This window comes from Anopheles maculipalpis, chromosome 2RL (assembly GCF_943734695.1).
Source record: "Anopheles maculipalpis chromosome 2RL, idAnoMacuDA_375_x, whole genome shotgun sequence".
In the NCBI taxonomy this organism is placed as follows: Eukaryota; Metazoa; Arthropoda; class Insecta; order Diptera; family Culicidae; genus Anopheles; species Anopheles maculipalpis.
Genome location: NC_064871.1, coordinates 23194455 through 23215557, shown reverse-complemented (window position 1 = coordinate 23215557; position 21103 = coordinate 23194455). Strand labels below are relative to the sequence as shown.

The window sequence follows — 21103 nt, the reverse complement described above, 5'->3', positions numbered from 1 at the left end:
TTTCGTTTCGAGCTTTACTTCTTGTTGCCTTGCAACAGTGCCTTAAAGTAGCAGTAACACATGCAGTTATTTAAATCCTTCTAGCAGTAGATAAGAGCTTTTACTGCCGTGGTGTTGCACCGTCCTGTTTCGGTTTTGCCCTTTATATTATCCATTTTATTTCTTTTTCCTCCCCTGCTTAACTTGTTACGATACTGAAGTGATGGCGAATCAGATAAAAGTTTGCTGTCGTCTCTTACTCCCGTTAATCGTTACTTCCGATCCTGGAGCCTTCCGAGCTTTGGGCCGCACTGCAGGCCGCCAGGAAAATAAAGCATCGCCAAACTTTACACGCTTCCTGCGAACGAGAACATCGAAGGAAGGAAATAATCTACTCTTTACGGCTAAAAACACACGGCAATCTAGTTCAAGGCTTAACAACTCGAACCTGCCAGGAACCGGAAAAGTTCCGACGTCTTTACGTCACCCCGAAGCGCGAAGTATCGGGAACCTCCCTGTCGAGTGGGTCGACGTGTAAGCAGCTAGACACCGGTTCCGGTGACTCGAGTTTTTTTTTTGCGGCATTTCCAACAACAGTGCGTGTGCTTGGAGAGAAGCGAAAATTCAATTTGTTCGCCCTGTTCGCCAACTTTTTTGCCGTTTCCATTCTAGCGCCGGGGAAATTATTGACATTTCGTCTTCGGCAGTTGGACGGATCCGCCTTAATCCCGTCGGCAGCCAAGCGTCACGTACCTATCCGAGCACCAAACCTCCACCGTCCCACCCGAAAAACTTCGGCCCTGTTCAATCCGTCCGTGTGCTGTCAAATAAATAGCAACGTCCGCAAGGTTCCCCTTTAGTACCTTACCGACAAGCCACCGCAGATAGTGACTTACGAGGCATTTGAGCGAGTTCCCCCGGAAGGTTGCCGGTACTGGGAACTTTTGGCACAAGCGCCGGTGAAGCATAGCGAATGGAATAATCATATTGATCACCATAAATCATCGCGGCACGGCCACGAAGAATGAAGCAGAAGGGTCGGCACACTTATTTTGGGGCGAATCAGCCGACGGCAGCGAACGATTTCATTATTCCATCTGCCCGTGGTCTGGTCACCGACTGACGTCTAATATAAGAAAAAAATGTTCCGTAAAAGAAACTCAGGCACGTGCTAGCGCACATTCACTATCAGTCTCAAGACGAGATGTGATGGTTGGAAGCAAAAAAAAAATGCTTCGCCCGCGAGAATTTGAACACACCGACACCCACGGTTGCGCCACCATCTTGTGCACATCGAGCTGCCTAACAAGGATAAGCATCGGATGGTATAAAATTGGAGCTACTTAATTATCATTTTTGCAACATGTTTCGACACTTCACGAGTTCCAATCGGGACTACGCTTTGACGGAGGGTTCGGATCCTTAATCCTCCCGACCATTCAACCGTGGCTGCCGAGTCCGGCTGGATCGCCGAGACCGTTGGGCCGATGTCAGTCACTGTAAGTTCGTGAGCAAACCTCCACGAATGACCGGACATGAAGGAAGAGCGCACCATCGATCGTGTGCCTCGGAGAATGTGGAACATTCCGACGGAGCACTTTATTTTTTCGCACGCCTTCCCTCACCCCGGGTACGGGTTCGGTGGTGCTCATCGACAAAAAAAAAGCACAACTGCCAAAATGGATCGATCCCGTCCCGGTCACACGACGACAACGACGACATGGTCTTATCATTTGCTGCCGTCCCATCCTCGCCTCGGGAACCAGTCGCGCGTGGCGCTGCTTGTGGATGGGTCTCACGTTCGATTCGACACCGGCTACGATAGCGGCAGCAGCAGGACATGCCGACATTGACACAACGTCCAAACGTCAACCATTCGATGGTATAGCGTAGCGATGATGGCAAGTAAAGTTACGCAGGCGAAAAGTGCCAAATAAAATTAAGATGTAACATGAACGCCACTGTTTCGAACCCGAATCGAGTTTCCCCGGGATCGGACGGATGAACCACTAACTCCCACAAACATACAGCCCAACACTGACACACACACACACACACATACACACAAACTTTTCGGGTGGTTCGAAATGCACGCGAAAGCATACACATAATTTATTGTTAGTTCATAAATCAAATCTCACTGTGGTGCTGCTACCTTCCGCCTTCTAGTGTCCTTCTACAATTCTAGCGCCAAGCGATTCGCGGTGAACGGCGCGGAAAGTTCGTAACGCAGCTTCAAATCAGCGCATCAGCGTGTGGCTGCATGGTCGGAGGAAAATTTCATTTGATTCATTTTTCATTTTCACTTTTCACGGGTCGAGCACGAGCTATCTGTAGCCATTTTGCACGGGCACACCGATTTGATCGAAGTTTTGCTTTGGTAAAATTTTCCGCAGAGTTTTCCATCGGACCGTGGTGGTATAAAATATTTAGCGGCAAACAATCAGCGACCGAAGCATGGAACGAGTTTACGTTTCAATCACTGAAACAATGGACGTTGCCAGTCGTTTGTGTCTTTATTTTCTATGCAATGCAAGCAAACATTTTAGTCTTTAATGTTAATAAAATATTTTTATACCGCCTTTCGTGAAAGAAACATTGTAGAACCCGTGTGTGAAAATATTCAGAGGGAAAAGGAGTAAACCATTCTTTCTTCTATTATTTCCTTTTGCAATAAAAAAATCGCAAAAGCTGCGCATGTTTAAAAGTAAATAAATTGCGACTTGTCACAACGTACATAAACACATTCAATAAACGGAATAAAAGATCAGAGAACGATAAAAATAATTAAATTTTTTAACATTGTGCTGATTTTTTAAAGCTTACTGCACTTGAATTATTTATTTATTATTAAGTATAACGGCACGTACTTAAGTTACTAATGGACAATATTTTTCAGAACAGAAGTAATTTGTTAAACACACGGTGGTATGCCGTAATACAAAATAAGAGTTAATACGTCATACGAAATTTTCGTTAAACTCTAGGGTATTTTTGTTTCGAGAAATATTGCTTTTTGGTGGACTTTTTCCCTCTTTTTATTTTTATTTTTTTGCACTAATTTAACAATTTTGTTACCTTTCTCTGAAACAAACAAAACCAAAACAGGTCATTAAGCATTTTGTTTTATTCCAATGAATCACGTTCGATCGTCGTAGTCATTTCCGTAGCCAATTCTTGAAGAAATGACGCTGAGCCATGAATATTGAAATTGCTGTGACCGCAACAGTCGAGAAGTTGCAATATTTTTTCATGCGATAACTTTTATCCCTGAGCGAAGAAGTTTCAAATATTTCGGCTCATCCTCACGTCCGGTTGTAACCGCTAAAAGTTTCGCCACATTTTCGCATTTTAGAAGAATTCAAAGGACGCCTTAACGTTAAATATCTACAAATAGTGCTGGAGTAGCTAAAAAAGCAATGAGCAATTCTAAGGCTTTGACTTCTAGCAGCTTAATGTTGTAAAACATAGATAGGTTGGAACTAGTGAAACTTGACACTCGTCTAAGCCTTGGAAAATCTACTCAGCAAGATAGAAATTCTTTCACAAAACTCGCAGCCTCTATCAAAACGATTCATAAGCTGTAGCAACATTCCCAGGGCGTTCATGCGTTTCGTCGATCAATGAGACTATCCTCAACAACGATCAATAAAATGTTTTGTGCAAATTTCTATCGGTAAACCTTACCTAATCTTCAAGGCCCATAGAGAGTATAAAAAATGCAACGGTTTATCTAAACGACAGTTATGAACTAGGTCTTAGCTTACTGATAAAGAACCGCACAAGAAGTGAAAAGCTATGGATTTGACAAAGGGATTTTAATTTAAAAATTCATTTATCACACAATCTGCCCGATTTTACAATCAACCAAATTGCCTTCCAGAAAAGAGAAAAATAATTTTGTTATCCCACAAGATTAAATTCAATGTTTCTCTGAGCTCAGGACCAGATAAACTTTTAACTAAAGCTGCAACTCCCATTTCTAATCCTTCCATGCAGCCCCCGGCCTCGAGCCATACGCACCGACCGACCGACGACTGACATTAATGTTGCTCTTTATGCGTACATAGACCGAGCAAAAGTTCATACTTCCTGTGGTTTTATGCTCAACGCATCCGAAGAATTGTCTTCCCTGCTGCGAGTACGTGCAGGGGCGAGAGGGAACAGCTGGTAAAACCTTTCGCTTCACTTCCTTCCTTCCAAGCTAGGCAAAGAAAAGCATTTTCTCGACGATTTACGATCCGAGCAAAGACCAGCGAGCTAAAGCCCAGGCCATCGACCAGTGCGGAATCGGCTGCAAACGTTTCGTTGCGGTTGCGGTTTCCCATTATCCGGCTCAACCGTACAAACCATAGCCGGTGGAACAAGAAATGGGATAAAATACTACCAAACGGGAAGGATGTGTTGGTGCTGGCCGATCCATAACCCCGAGGATGGGGGAGCATACTCAGGATGCCGAATCGATTTGTTTCTAATCGATCTGAGGTTTTACAAACTTCCGGATCTCTCCACTCCACTCCGCCACTTTACATACTTTCTTCCCGTCTGTGCGGAGCGTTGGATTAGTTTTGGTTGTTGATAAATTCAGATTCCCACATAACTAGACACAAACCTAGTTGAAAATGTGGAAGCAGTTACTGCTGCAGTTGAATCTCGAGCCACACATCTTAAGCAGTGGCAATAACAAAGGAAGCATCAAATTAATTCAAACCTGTTGCAAAACCTTCAACCTCGCTCAACGCAGCACGTTAGGAAAATTAATTTTCCTAATTGATAAACAAGCTTTCATGTTGTATTTGCATTAAAAAGGGGAAACTTCCCCCAAGGAACGCAATGGACAAATACAGCCAATATGGTGAATGTAAATACTTTTTTAATCCACAGCAAAACATCCCGATACACACCGCAACCGATCGCGATTTGCATTGGAAATATCCTTTTTACAGTTACGCTGGATTACAGCTCCAGCGTTCGCGTTGCTCGTCGTAATCCAATTTACGTTGAGAGGACGACAAATGGAAAGACTTCCCTTTCAGTGTGCCCCGGAAACCTTCAGCTCGTGTCGATCATCTTCACGCGAAACGATATGTGAGCTAAAGCAAGAGAACCGGCACAGTAGCTGCAAAGCGCGCGGCTTTATTGAGTTTAATCTTTTTCCCCAGTTAATGATACTTGAAGTAAATTAGCACATACGACACGCCAGACGGCTTTCACCGTGCGATTTCACATACGCGCCCACGCGAGGCTGGCTCGTAGCGGATGCTTGAAATCGGTTCGAATTTCGCAACCATCGCAGGAAAGCTTTCCTTCAATTTTCCCCGGTCTTGCAATCGTGACAAGGACGTTTCATCAAGTTGGCAACCGGTGAACAAATTGACTACAGTAAATCGTTCCCCATCCACGCGACCGTGAACAGATTAAGGTGCTTCAATCGATTTAGCCTTTAGTCAACGCCAGGGCACCCACACCAAACATACCTTCGAAGGCGAAGGAAGGTGATAATGAGCATGCGAGCTGGCAAGTGAAGAATTTCACCACCTGCAAAGGGATTTATGGTGAAAAGGAACAAAGGCAAACGCAAAACAAAACCAAAACAGCTCCATCGTGCTGCGGACAAATTTATATGCACAGCCCCAACAAAAACAAAGCCCCCGTGTCAGCGAATTCGTAATGAACTCGTTTAGAGAAATATCTATCGCCATTTCCGGCACGCTTGTTATTGTTTTGAAGTGGCTTAGCACGCGCGATAAGCTCGATTACTACTCGTTGACAAAGCTACTTCCTTGTTGTCTTCTCCACTTTGCAAAGCTTTTGATTTGCTTTCATCTTGCAGGCGAGCTTTTTCTTTTACGACTGGCGGTGTATCACTGTCAGCATACCGAACGACGGATGGCGTGCAAAGACAATGGAAATAGAGAGCGGGAAGAAAAAACGCTGTGCCATTCTTTTCCTATCGTGTTTCTCCATTCTTTGTAACATAGAAAAAAAGGGAACAGTTTGATAATCAATACTGTAAGGACGCTAACACTTCGGATGCTTACCGAGCGCGTTCCGTTGCTCGTTAGTCCTTTTGTGGCTTGGTTAGTGCCCGGCCCGAGGGCTGCCCGACACGCTGCAAAATTTTCCTCCCTCTCCCCGCCACTGGACCGAATTAAATTATTGCCATTCATTTTCAACAAACGAGCTTCCCAAACAAACTCGCATCCTTCGGTTTCGGCATTACAGAACGGCGACAAAACTAGCAAACGAACGAACGAACAAAAATAATACACCCAATAACGATCGACTGCGTCCGGCTGTGTAAACGGAAGCGGAAGCATAGAATCGCTCTCAATCAGGCGTCCTTCCGTGCCGGCCGATAATCTGTCCCTTCTCCGCCCCGCCCCATCCCACCTTCCATCCCGTTCGACCACAAACGTCAACCGGATGTCACCGGTGGAATATTGTTTATATATTCAAATCACGCTTCGAGTCCGTGGAAAACCGCCAGGACGGAAACTCCATAAATGTGCAGCTCACTTACTACGTGGGGGGGAAAGGTCCGTTTTCCTTCCGAGTCGCTTTTAACTGGCAGGCAAGCAAGCAAACAAAACAAAAAACATATTCGAAGTTTGTCTTAGCTTCTTCGCGGTTCTAACGGTTTTTTCGCAGAACTAAACAAGAGCATCACCATGATCCCGGCCAGTGTGTTTTTGTGTGTGTGTGGGAAATACTCACCTCGGACGACATGTACGATTGTTAGCGTGTTCGATAAAAAGCTTCCGTCCGAGCACGATCGATCGGTTATGGGTTTAACTTTTAGTGGGGCAGGAAATTGGGAGGGTTTTTGGTGCCCGGAAGCCAGGACTATCGGCAAAACGACACACCGCAAACTGTCAGTCGGAAGAACGATGGCGACGGGAGTCATCTTTCGGTGTGCAGTAAATCATGGAACGCGTTTCATAAATTATTAGCCCGTTTGGAAATTTATTGTGCCGTTGGAGCACACCCGTGGTACACACACACAGAAACGTGGATCAAACCAATGGTGGTTTATGCGATCCGGGAGAGCATCGGTAGGACGGTAAAATTGCAGCTTAACCAATTCAATCCTTCCCACTGCCACATAATAAAAGCGCCAGCAGAAGATGCCATTTGCAAAGCGGCAAAGAGAAAGGGAGGTTACAGGAATGACAGAACGCGGAGGGGATCTTGTTGTTTATTAAACTCGTAAGAATTTACATTTAAGAAATAATTTGTTGTACATTCCGTAAGAAATACTTTGAAGTATATTTAAAAAATAAATTACTTTCTTAATATTCTGAGCATAATCTTCTTCTAAACCAATTGAAGGCAAGAAAACCCCTAATCTATAGGTTTTATGTTCTTTTACTGTATTAGATACGATAGCAAAATATGAAACTACATGAATAACTAAATCTATAACAATGACAAACTAATATAATAACAATGAGAAAAGAAAAGGTGTTAAATATTATAATAAAACCTTACGGAACCAGCAATCAAACAAAAAACTATTTAATAAAACATCTAAAATAACAGTTGTAAAACAAATTTCCCTTATTTTATATTTTTAATTACTCTCGGATAGACAACCGAGTATGCCCGGGATAAGGCAAAGAATAAGGAGGAAATGCCTTATCAATATAATTGTTTTTTTTTTTTCAACACAAGCGGTGTGAACAATACGGCACTGGACCGTCATATTCAATTGTAAATAAATAAATAAAAAAAAAATACTCTCGGGTAGAAATTCGGCCAGGCCGTAATTCATGAAAAAAATGGTTGTTTAGATTGTGTTTCTGTTTAACATTCATATGGCACTTTGTATTAGGTAGTTCAACTGTTTTTTTTTATTGACAGAAGCATATCAGATAAAGAATGTATGTTAGAACATTTTTTCGACCCTAATTTATTGTTCATTATTTATTAAAAATAAGCGTAAAACGTCAAAGTCTACCAGCTTTGCATGCGTCATACGAAATACGAAAAAATTAATTCAAAACTAAACCAATTCCCCAATAACATCAAAATTTCCTCACAAGGACACAGAAATTACTGCTTAAGAGCAGCATTCTAGAAACATGGAAAGTTTACCCAAAAAACGCAAAAAGAAGAATTTTCGTTTTCTCATGCTGGCTTGATGCAAAAAAAAAACCAACACAATTTGATCATCAAACCAGGTTACACGGAATATTTAAATTGTACCCAGGAGCACCGCACTCATGTGCTAAGCTAATAGAAACGAATTCCATACCCTTTTCCCGCACTGCAGGCAGCACCACTTGACATGAGCTTTTGTAAACTTCAATGCCACTCCTGAAGCATGTACTCCAAACAGCCAAACGGCACTATTTGGTACGATAATGAAGAATGTTAAAAATTGGTAGCAAATCGAATTAGCCACCAGCGAGGTAACAAAAAATCGCTGAACCAGACTGACTCGTTATACCTCCTCTACATGGAGCTTTTTTTGTTAGTTTTATTTCATTGTTTCTAACTTTTTGGCGGGTTTAGTGCCTTTTTTTTTTGTTCCCATGAACCATGGCTTCATTTTCAGTTGTTGACAATTTTCCTAGTAAATTTATCCGTCTTTCACAAACATATGATGCTGGCAATTAGTTATGTTAGTTTGTTAGTTAGTACTTATTACGATTCAAAAAGGAAATCAAATGCTAGCCGGGATTACGTACGGCAAAAGGTAAGATTAATTAAATTTTCTGCAACTTTAATTATAATATTTAAATGTTGGCTTTAATTTCACTGCGGTCAAATACCTTCACCGAAATGGACAGAAATCTTAAGACAAAATCGATCAGCAACCAGCTCGGCACTGAACAGACCAGCTTCCTATTCCATCACTAGCTCCCGCTTTGCTGACCATGGCCGACGGGAGCGTTCGCAAAATAAAAGCCAACCATCACTGCACACTCCTGAATATATTCAAATGACCATTAATTTTGAGGAGCAAACTTTTCCTATTAAAATAATGTTCTGCGTTCGACAGTTTTCCCAGTTTCCAGCAATTGTTGATCCCAACAACGGTTTTGTACGGTAAGTTTGATAGTTAGTTTGGTTCGACTAGAGAGCTTTTTTTGGAGTTCCTTCTTTTTTTTTTGCTAAAATCCATCCTCTACATCTCATCGTTCTAGCTGGTATGCGGGATAAAGTTTGAACAGCTTTAATGTCGACAGTTGCCGTTGCTAATGCCAAACTGGCCCAAAATTCTATCGCCGCAATCCGTCCCTCAAGCATTTCCGCAGCTCGATAGCTAGTTACATGTAAGGTATGGTAGCATTTCACGAGAGTCCCTTCATAAATCTAACTTTACGCCACACCAAATCAAACGTCGTCCCCGGGAGATTTCTAATTGGATTATCACATTTTCTCGAGCGTCAAGTGTAAGCGGGAGCGCGTGTACGCCAACAAAAAACAATACAAAAAATACCCCGGATTACACCAAATTATCGTCCGTTCTTCCAACTTTATTTCGTCCAACAATTGCATCCCCCCGAGAGGTAAACCACGGTCTCGCTATATGTCGCTATTTATTAGCACCGGCTCGTGTACTGGCCCATACCCTTACCGGGGATGATCCTCGGTGTTCTAATGAAGCGATTAATTACGCCATCACTAGCGGCCATTCAGTACCCCGAGGAGGAAGAGACGGCATGGAAACATGCCCCGAGACATGGTGAATAAATTCGCTACTCCTACTCGGACTCCGGTGTGTGTGTGTGTCTGCAAAGCTCGAAGAGGCCGGAAGGAATCGATGAAATGGAAAACATTACCATACCGTGTCTGTGGTGGCCAGCGAGCCCACCGGTCCATTGGGACCAACCGCATATGGGTTCACATTTCAGCGCAGGTTCGGTGTCATCAACGTGTCAGAAACGCACATCTGGACTGGTCATGTGTGAATTTATGGATGGTGTCCCCCGGGGTCGAGGGATTGCACCGGTGAAAACTCTTCCCAGTATGGAAAAGGATGGTCCCGTCGGAAAATTATCCTTTGCACTTACCGACGAGTGGTGAAAAATTTGTGACCGGCAGACAAAGCAAAGAATGGACCACTTGCATATGCCATCGCTAGTGGTAATGGTAGCTCATCGAGAATGAAAAATGATTTTAAATCACAATATCGCAATTCGTGGTAAGAAAGTGATGTTTTATGAAACAAAGTGGTGGGATTACCCTTCAGAGCTCAACAAGACCTCTTGGAAGATAAGTCTCTTAGGACGATTAGTTATTTCTTCTAATAAGAGGTCCTTTGGGACGACCAAGGACTTTGGCCAAAGAGTCTTCTTCTACGACAGAGTTGGTAGAGGTAAGGCCTCTACGATTCAGAGTCTCTCTGATACGATTCAAAGTCTTCTACAACAGAGTTGGTAGAGGCAAGGCCTCTACAATTCAGAGTCTCTCTGATACGATTCAAAGTCTTCTACGACAGAGTTGGTAGAGGCAAGGCCTGTACGATTACAAGGACTTTTGGTAGATGGAACTCCTTCGATTACGAGGTCTCTTGATAATCCTGTGGACCACGAAATCGCATGACTAAAGATGGCCACGCTGCTCATAGCTATACCCGGCTAAGATTATTTCTGTAGAAAGACGAAGACTGGAGATTCTGTGTAGATGGAGACTTATTCTGAGCATGCAGCAGTTTTGTATGACTCTTCAAGGATCAGAAGATCCTTTTAAAAGAGGAAAAATATGATTATGAAAAATATGACGAAGAGTTAATCATAATCAATGTCTGTTCAAGCTCAACCATGCGCTTGATCGGACTTGACGAAACACAAGCATTCTTCGCTAAGCCAGATCGTCCGGCTATTTTCGAAACTCTACTCGAAATCTCTCTCTAGCGCTTTGAAACTCAAATAAACTACACGTCGATTTTTTTAGTAAATATTAGCTCGCAATTTCATCCGAAATCTATAAGATTAAACAATGTCCTAGTTAAGAGACAAGATAGTGCCTGGGAAAGGGCTTATTAAACGTAGGATTTGATCAAATCCTATTGGATTTAATAAGGCTTTGTAGCTGAAAGTTATTTATTCATTTATTTTATTTATTATTGAGCATGACATCTCCATATAAATAAGAAAAAGATTATATTATTGCAAAACGTTTAAAAATCATTATTTCAGCTAGTTACAGGCTTGGATGGCATCCAACGCAATCACTTGTTGTAGACATAAAAGTGGCGCTATTACATCAAACGATATTCGACTTAACCACTTGCAACGATTGAAGATGAAGTGATCTACAAAGCGTACGTTAACAGTCACTCTCTTACTCCCATTTTACACGAATCGCCTCTTTAGTGGCACACCATTGGAAACGGACCAACCCATTGCATTCCGGCAAAAATCCTTAAGCCATCCTTACACAAAGCGGTCAAACAAAAGTGGCAAAACAAAGATGCAGAAAAAGCAAAAAAATAGAAGCGATGAAAAGCAGCCGCACTTCAAAAGTGCAACCGTTGGTCATCCAGACTGACGAGGACGAATGATTCGCTGGCAGCGGACCTGACGACTACAACCGGGTGCTTTTATACATCTAGCGCCAAGAGACTTGTGGCTCGTGACAACTTTCGACACTGCACTGCCGTACTGGAACGCTAGCTAACCGTTTTCTTCACGTTTTGCCTTGTTTCCGGTTCCTTTTTTCCAATATTTTCCGATTGCCTTCTCTTTTTTTTTTTTTTTTTGAAAACCGTCCAGAAACCCCTTTTGCTTCGTCCATTTTTTATTCATTCGTACGCCAATACAAGAACAGCCCTTCCGGCGCTTTCAATCGTATAATTGCTTCTAATTAACAAGTTCACTACTGTCTTTTGCCAGCAGAAAGAGCCGCACAACCCCCGGGAACAGAGGGCAAAGGTTAGCGAGTGGCCAAGTGGCCATTCAATGATTGGGGTTGAAACAGGCGTCGGGTGGGGTTTCGGGTGTTTTCAGGCTCAATCGGTTCGGGTGCAAGGGATCAAAGAAATGGTAGACAGCGATCCCTTTTGCTACCGGCACAACAAAGCACTAATTATTCCTCTATTCAGCTGGAAAATAAAGTAAAAGTTCGGTACACTCCACCGCTGGCAAGAAGGAGCTGGCAGCATCGTCCATCTTTCATCCTACCAGCGTCCTCTGCAAACGACACACACTGCAGAAATGGCGATGTGTAGGGGCCAAAAAAGTGATGATTTTTCCGTCAACTGGCGTAGAAAGTAGTGGTAGAAAAATGACACAAATCATTCACTTGTGTCCGGGGCGAGAAGGTTCTAACGTAAAGGAACCGTCGGTGAATGAATAAATTTGCACTTTGTATTGAATTTTGTATGCAGCCGGTCAGCATTAAGGCAAGTGGCTCTTGGTCGACGATGATCATTAAGCGTAATGTGTCTTCTGTGCGTGAAATATAGGGCCATCTACTGATGGAAAGGCTTTGTATCTGCTGGACAATCTCAGTACTATAATACCTATCTGTCTGGTTCGTAAGCACCATAAGAGTATTTAAAGATGGCTATAGTTTCATTGTTTCAGTTTTGCTCTTAATAGTACTCTTCAGAATAATTATTGTGATTATTTTCCTAGTAAAACTTATATCAACGGGCAGACAAACGGACATACATTTTTTTTTATAAATTTTATATAGGTTATTCAATGTGTAATAAATACAGTAAAAATGGATGTAACATTCTTTTCTGCTTACAACATATTTACGCAACACTACAATGATTCCTAACCCCCTAAAAGCAGTATGCAAACTAAATTCTCGCTCATGTTTTGCTGGAGACTCTGCGGACTTTTCTCCCTCGCCATAAGGCTATTCAAACTTCGAAGGGGGTGGTTATACCACCCACGATAAAACGACAATAATAACGAAACAAACTAAAAAAAAACGACCGCGACTGATGCTCCACGTGTCGAAGCAATCTTCATGTGAGTTGCGTAGCCGAAGCCGAAGAAAAATAATCAGAAACAGAGAGATAAAGTGCAGGAAAAAAAACGCACACTAGAAAACAGCAGCATTTTATGAATTTTAAATGATCAAAAAGCGTGAAATTGAATTTTGAATTTTTATGAAATATACACCCAGCCGCAGTAAAGCAGTGGCATGAGTAAAAAAGGAAACGAAAAAGAAAGGAAAAACAGACAACTAATGGCATCCATAGCTAACGTGGTGGGATGTTGCTGGTCGTTGTTTGCAAAGTTTTCCTCCCGAAGGGAAGATTGAAGTTGTTTTTCGTTATTGTTTTATTCTGTTGTTTCATTGCTTTTTTTCTTTTAACACTGTTGTTCTCTCGCTGGAAGACATTGTCCAAAAGGTTTATCGACGCTTTGCTGGAAAACGATATTTGTTGATTAGAACATTTTTTAATACAATATTCAGCATAGGTTTTCCACTTTTTCGGAATTATTTCTATTGATCCAAGAGTGCCTGCCGGCGACAGAATTGATTTCTCTGAATCCGGCCCTAAGTTGAAAGGAAAATAATTCCTTTTAAATAATTTTGTGGCTAAAATAAATCCATTAAATTGAAAAGATTATGGTCGAAAACCACCATTTTCCTTTTTCATTATGCTGATATGCATTCGCCCACCAAGCCTTTGCTGCAATTCTCAAAGCTGATTAAAATTAAGCTTTATACATTGCTACTTACAAATACGATGGAAAAGTAATGCATCAATCCATTCATTTACGTGGCGATTATATTACTGCAAATGCAGCTTGCTGCTGTTTTACGACAGAATGTATGCACATTGACGTAAAGATAAGCTGACAGTAAAATCCTGTACTAAACTGTCGGTAATGTGATCTGTAGACTGTTGACAAGAAGTTTATTCACATTACGATAATTAGCTATGAATGCTTAGCTCAACTTTTCGGCATCGTATAGCCAAAGACGGCTGTCAGAATCCTTTAAATCAAACTCAATTTGATTGGTGCTGACACTGATGCTGAATGATGTTGATGAGCATGAAACTTGAAGCTCGGGAACTTGTTTATTCTAGAAGAACAAGACAAACCGTATGTAGATGATGCTTGGTTTATTTTAGCGCCTCGTAACAGTAACAGGCGGACAAGACATCTGTTCTTTCTGAGGCAATATAATTTTACCTGGGGCGAACAGCGCCAGTCTTCAAACGGCAGGACCGTGGTACAAATCCCATCCGGACCGCTCCCCATCTGACGACTGACTGTCCAACTACGTGGCATCAGCATGTCTACCAAACCATTCAATGGCCGACGTGACCTAGCAGGTCGTAACGCCAAGACGAGAAATTTCACTCAAACCATTTGAAGCAAGTCACCACTAGCAATTAACATTAAAGTTCTTGTAACCAAATCAACTGGAACCAGAATGATAGCGCTGCATTTAAGGCGATTTGCTCACTGTTGTATAAATATATTGGCCATTAACTGACCGGTCAGAACATTTCAGGCGATAAAGCACGCCTCCCCAACAACACCATGTTGTTATCCTTGCTTACATAAATGTTTATCTACTACGCAACACACACACACACTTCAACACTTTGTAAATTGGAAAAGAGAAAAAACTACAGCAAGAAGAACTGACTGAATGCTACCGGACTCCTGTTTTCCTGTACAATCTTCTATGCCATGCCGAAAAACTAAAATGAGAATGTTTTGCATTCAACCTCCGATTCCGACCGTCGTTACAATGTTCCGTTGCACACCGGCAAACCCCCGTAACAGATAATAATGCAAAGAACCTAGTTTCGCTTTCTTACTATCTCGTAGCCAAGGAACTGCACCCGGAAGCTGCATCTTGCCGACCCTTCCGCAATGTACCCAATGACCCGGCCATCAATCGGGGCCGCAGTGCTGTCGGGGCCGAGTACGGAAGTGGAAAAGTTAAAAGATTTTAATGCCAGTTTCATAGTTTCACTTCCATGGTGCGGAAGAGATTCCGGCTTATGATGCGCCCCACCCTCTTTTTGCCACCGGCGGAAAACTACCGCTAGGTCACGGCTAGTCGAATCGCATGGGAAACACCAAAAGGGCACGCCCGTTGCTGGTTGTTGGAAGAAGGAAGGAATGTAATTTATTTAAATTCATAATGAGTTTCAAGTTAATTTATTATTTAAAAAGCGGAAAGTTTCCGGTGCGCCTGAGAATGGGACTGGGGAAGGAACACTGCCATGGGATGCACCATAGGGATCAGTGCCGGAAGAATGGGTAACGCACTTTCGATCGAAAAAGAAAGTACGGTGTACGCTACAAATTTTATCCTTATCTTTGTGTGAGGTGCCTCGCATATGTGCGATATAGTTTGAATGTAAGAAACGCAGCTGAATTGTATGTTGGGATTTGTATTATTTAGATTAATATATACCTTTCTTACTAGAAGGCTAAGGGTTAATGAAGCACCATTTATCTAATTATAATTAATATTTGCTATGAATTTGATAAAAAATCTCACAAAGATGTGTCGAAAATTTCATTTGCTCCAAAAGATGTAAAACATTCAACTGCCAGGTTATGTTGCAGCTCGCACATGTACGATGGAGGCGCATGGTACGTGCCACGTGGTTTCGCTTCTTCAATGTTCTCCATTTGCAAGCTGCAAATGAAAGCTTTACTTGAATCCAACAGCAGACTTTCTTTTCTTATTATTCTTCTTCTTCTTGGCTTAACGACTTTCTACTAGGTCACGCCAGCCATTGAATGGTTTACTAGACCGGCCGATACCACGCAGTTGTATAGTCAGTGAGAGGCGGATTTTGCACTTCTGAGGCCATGATTTGAAATGGTTGGTGGGGCTCTTGGGGGAGCGACGCAGCGTGGGATCAAGGTGTTAGGAGCCCCTTGGGTGAAGGGTTTTTGGGCCTTAACCCTACGCGGCGGCTCAGTTCGCTTATAGGAAGATCCGCCTCTGTAGTCAATCCTCAACTACGGAGGTTAAGACGCGTTACGCGTTAAGACCAGCTTCGCTGTCGCGCTCACCACCGTTTATTATTACTTATATTCTTCCCAGTAGAAGTGATCATTGAGGCAGAATATATTCGTATTGATTTGTTCGAGATTCGAACCTAGTATTCCCAGGACCCAATCTTTCATCAATAAAAAATTCATCAGCAAAATTCATCAAATATTACACTACTTTATAACATAAATCAACTAAATCACTCTCAACAAAAAATAAAAGATCGCAAACATCGCTATTATTTCTACCTTTTCATAAAAGCATTTCCTTTTTTTATGTTTGTGCTCAAACCCAATCACACTCAAGCACATCACACCCGTTATCAAGAAACACTCAACCAAAAACTTAAGCACGGAAGGTGTACAAACACACACACACACACAAAAGGTGTCAAAGCCGCACAAAGCGAACTTGCCAACTTACTGCAAACTAGGGATACGTGCCTCGTTAAGCAAGCAACACTGACAAAGGCTGAAAGTTGTCGAAACCAAACACACGAACGGACACCACAGGACCCGCACTTAGCTAATGATGTAAACAGGTGGGTAAAGAAAAGTGCTGACGAGACCTCTCCGTTTGGTAACACCCGACAGGACAGGATCGGTTTTGTCTTTCGAGGAAGTTGTCGAAGTTTGGTGGCTGGATTCCGGTGCCAACTATTTCGGTGCCTGTTGCAAAATCGGTAAACCATGTAGATGGACATAATTTGTCACGTAATTTGTCTGTCGTTGTGGTATCCGTGTGGCGCGTAGCCGGAGATCATCATGTTGCGCTGTCACTGTCAGTTCTGCGAGCAATTTGGAAATAAAATCTTCAAATACTTCTTAAATTCGTGGTTGAAGCGTTATGATGATCGAACTCAAGATTGATAGTTTTAATGACATGTCTAGCAATTAATTTGCTTACAAATCTATGCTTCTGGATGTACACGTTTTTTTAAGCTTTTCCTCGTACCGAATGGTCTATTCACCGTGGAACATCATTAAGAAAGCTAGACATCGTTGTGCCCTGTCCTGTGTGTAAGTGATTTACATCGTTCACATCTAAACTTTCATCACACATTCCGCACGATTGTGCTCCGTTCCAATCGGGCATCCATCCATCCTGCTGTCATCATTATGGCAACAGTTTGCACTTAAAAATAACAAGCACAAACCATCTACTCCAGAGCATCGACATCTTCTCCATCCATCACACCCATGTCATGATAAGATCAGACGTTGCAAGTCATTTTGTTGTAATTAAATTAAAAATAATTACAACGACTAGACGGACGAATTTCGCCTAGTCTAAGGGTCGAAAACGGTTTTCTTAGTAATTATTCTACACCGTGCCAAATCACAACCTCAAGGTGGCGGATTAAGCAACTGTTTTGACTGAATTGAGGAGAGCAAATACGCTCGAACTGGATCGTATATGCCAGCGTGTGTGTGTAGCAAAGGCATGAGGATTTGCTGTTTCCTAACACCAATGCATCATTTTCGTCGTTCGCCAATTAACCGCTAACCTGCTCGATATAAGCAGCTTTCACTCGAAAATGGTAAAGTCTTCGCTCGTCTGGCGTCTCGTGGTGCTCATAACAACCAATCCCTAAAAAGAATAAAGCGTGCAAATATACACGTTGAGCAATAACAAAAACCGCCTGATCCTGCACTAATCGTCCCCAGCTTCACACCGGTGCCGACTGGAAATAATTTGACACATCGGCCCTGAGATTGCCGGTACAACGGTCTCACGTCACCGGCTACACCTGGTTTGTTCTTTCATCTGCCAGTAGCAGGCGTGCTCTGCTCGTGCTTTTGTAATATCTGCAAAACCATCGTTTAGCCCGGTGTGGTGGTGGTTAGCATTATTATCCTTACGTATGAATGTACTGGATGGATCATGTGGATAAAACGCAGTTGCTAACGCGGCACAGATGCGTGATGCGTGTCTGCCAAGGACAAGGTTGTGAAAAGCATTTTTCCTTACAATTTCCCTCCCATTTTTTTGGTTGCTTTTCTGATCCCAAACGTAAGCTCCGCGATGTGAAATGCCGGTACCGAGAAGTTGATGCTAGCTACAAAAAAAAAACCAAAAGCTTGGTAAAAAAAAGTTTGGGGCGCATTTTTAATTACTTTAACACACCCAAATCAAGTTAATACTCATGGTCGGTAGTACCACCCGTGGTGGAAACGTGCTTTGAATCCCTTTTTGTCTGTTATGCTTAGGGTTTTTTTCCCTCAAGGATACTTTAGGATTGCTCTAGCCCATATGGTTGTGCCCTTTCTATTGCCACAATAAGTAAGTTAGATAGAAGAACAAGGAGATTCACACAAAAATAAGGACAACGGACTCAATTCTTCTGATTATGACAGAGAATGTTTTACATACGAGCGATGAAACGTTGTACCACAGTGAAGTAATGCTGGAATGAGCCAATAAGGGAAGCGGATGCCCCCACAGCGGTGACACAGGTCCTGTACGGTACGGACTAAAATCCCTTTCCAAGAATTTTCACCATCCCAAAACTGGCCACATACGCAATAAAAGTAAACCATAAGCTTAAGTACACAGAGAGATGGAACGAGCGAGTGAACTGGAATTTAGGATTTTAGTTTAGTGTTTCAGGCGGGGAGTTTTGCTTGTATTTATGTAAGGGGCATTTAATCCGATTCATCAAATAAAAACATTTCGGCATTTTCGGTCGACCATTTAATGAGGGCTAAGTGCTGTCGGGTTTGTTTGTAATTTTTGCTCCAAAACTCGCCTCCAACAGGAGGCTTTCGGAGGGTTAGCTGTCGGTCAGCTTGTATTCTCTGTCTCTTATGATTGGATGGCTGAATTGGATGGTTCGGTCTAGTCTACTCTCGCCTGGCGTGTGGAACGATCAAAAGGGTGAGAAATCTGGAAAAAAAACTACAAAAGGAACAAGTTTTTGGCTTTAAATAGTATATTTACGGGTTCCGGTGAAGTTGGTCCTGCTCCTCGATGGAAGCGTACCGCATGCCTTCAGTGCGAGATAAAATGTTCAAGGATTGTTGATAAAACTTTGCTCCGTTCCTTTCCGACGAGCAAAGCATTCTACGAACGCTTGTAAGGATAAACACAGGCGCTCCAGCTTCAGAAACCCGGGAACCTCTGTTGCCAGTGGCAAAAATCTGTCAGCATGTACAATTAAATTTGTTTTTATTGCATTTTAAGAACTAAAAAGCGACTGACACTAGCCCGAAACTGTCGCCGGGAAGATCCACGGCATAGCGCGCACACACACACACAAGCACACTGGCACTGCACTTTGAGCATTTATGGTAGAGAATGGAGCATTTTGTGCGATTTCAACCCCTAAATTCCAATTCTAGCTACCAGATTCTGCAACCACTGGGAAGGAAAAAGTGGGCAAAAGCTTGCCACAGTTTGGCTTGAAGAAAATTCACACAAATCGGACATGAACGACACGACCGGTGTCACATGTCACATGTGACCATTCGTTACCGGTTCCCAGAAGCGTAACACTGTTCCACTGCTTCCTTCTAGGTCGCTCCATCGTCTATGTCAGTCCACCAACGCCAAGTCATTCCAAAGTTTAAGAAAATGTGTCCTCCAATAGTACTTCAACGTTCTTCGGATTTCATCATGCCTTACAGTGATTTTGCCCACCATTTGCAGGAAAGCAGTACACACGGTAGAGGTAGATTAAATGTGACAATTTATTGGTTTACTTTTTTATCACCTTCGCGTCGACATCTTTGGCCAATGCCAAGTGTTCGTGTGCCATTATGCTGTGAGTGCTGATCAAACAAACCGCCTTTTTTTGTAGTTGATTCTTTAGTTGCAATTTTCGGCCAGTTTTCCAAGGTAAAATCGTATTACGTGACCGGTTGAAAGTTTTTGATAACGAAATTTGCATCTTCGTCGGTTGGTATTTCGCGACTTACACATTTTTTTTAGTTTTTGGTTGCTTTTTTATGTTGCTTCACGAAGAAAATACACAAAGAATAAAAAGTTCTTTTTACACCTGCAGCTAAAGAAAAATCTACTTAAGTGAATATGCCTGTGTCATACATTTTATTATTATTATTTAATGCGTTATCTTTATTTTTAACTTTTCTTTATTTATAATGAAGTGCTCTCCTATAATTTACGAATATATGAAAATTTTCATTTTTTGTCATATTTTAATTTACCAAATCATGCATTAGTATTGTTTACCTCTTGTCTGAAAACTTTCCTTTTTCTATTTGCACGTTTTTTATTCTTTAAACAATATTCCTTTTTTAATTGTATTGTTGTTGGTTTTATTGTGTTGCTTTTATAATTTAATAATGCATTAATTATTTATTTGTATGTATCTTACTTATTTATTTACTCATATTATTCCTATCTGTTCACTTTATTTATTTTAATTTATTTATTTTAAGTATGACGGTTTGCGCCGTATTGTCCTATCTGTTTACTTGTTTATGTAATAATTTATTAAATAATTGGTTAATATATTGATTTGTTTATCAATTCAGCTATTTACTCATGTATCTATGTTTCTATTTACTGCATTACTTACATAAAAAATATCTTCTTGTTATTTGCTTCAATATTTCTTTATTGATTTTTACATTATGAACATGTCACGTGTACCTAACACACAGTTTTTTAAGATTATTTTATTGTAGTAAAATTATCATTTTGAATGAATTGATCAGCAAACATCAGCAACAACAAAATAACCACATCGATTATGTGAAACAAAATGTGGTGCTTCAAAACGCGCACAGAATTTTAATTCAACATACCAGCTTTGGTACACCTATTTTAACTGAGCCGATCCCTCCACCACCACCACCATCGTAAGTGCATCGTGCTACATTGACACGATGCAGCTGAGTGCATTTGGGCGTGTAAAACAGCTTGGTAGAAAACCACCAGTAAACAAACAAACAAAACCCCACCAACATCTATCGCACCAACACAGCTAAACAACCCTCTCGCTCAATTAACCACCCTCGTGGCGGGTTGGAATTCGTGTGTGTGTATGTTTTTTTTTATCGCTCGCCCTATGCATGTGTGCAACCCGGCCATGGTGCATCGCTCTCGAAAATTACACAGATGTTACAACTACAGGCTCCGGGCGATGGCTACAGTGACCGATCGGGTGACGTTTTTCGGCGAGCAGACATGCCAGAGAGTGCTGACACTG

General features: G+C 41.9%; 1 protein-coding gene across 1 annotated transcript in view; it reads left to right on the top strand.

The window, feature by feature from the left end:
• The window catches only part of LOC126559152 (39S ribosomal protein L43, mitochondrial), a 169016-nt gene that overhangs the window by 137239 nt on the left and 10674 nt on the right, over nucleotides 1–21103 (top strand). The window lies entirely within an intron of this gene.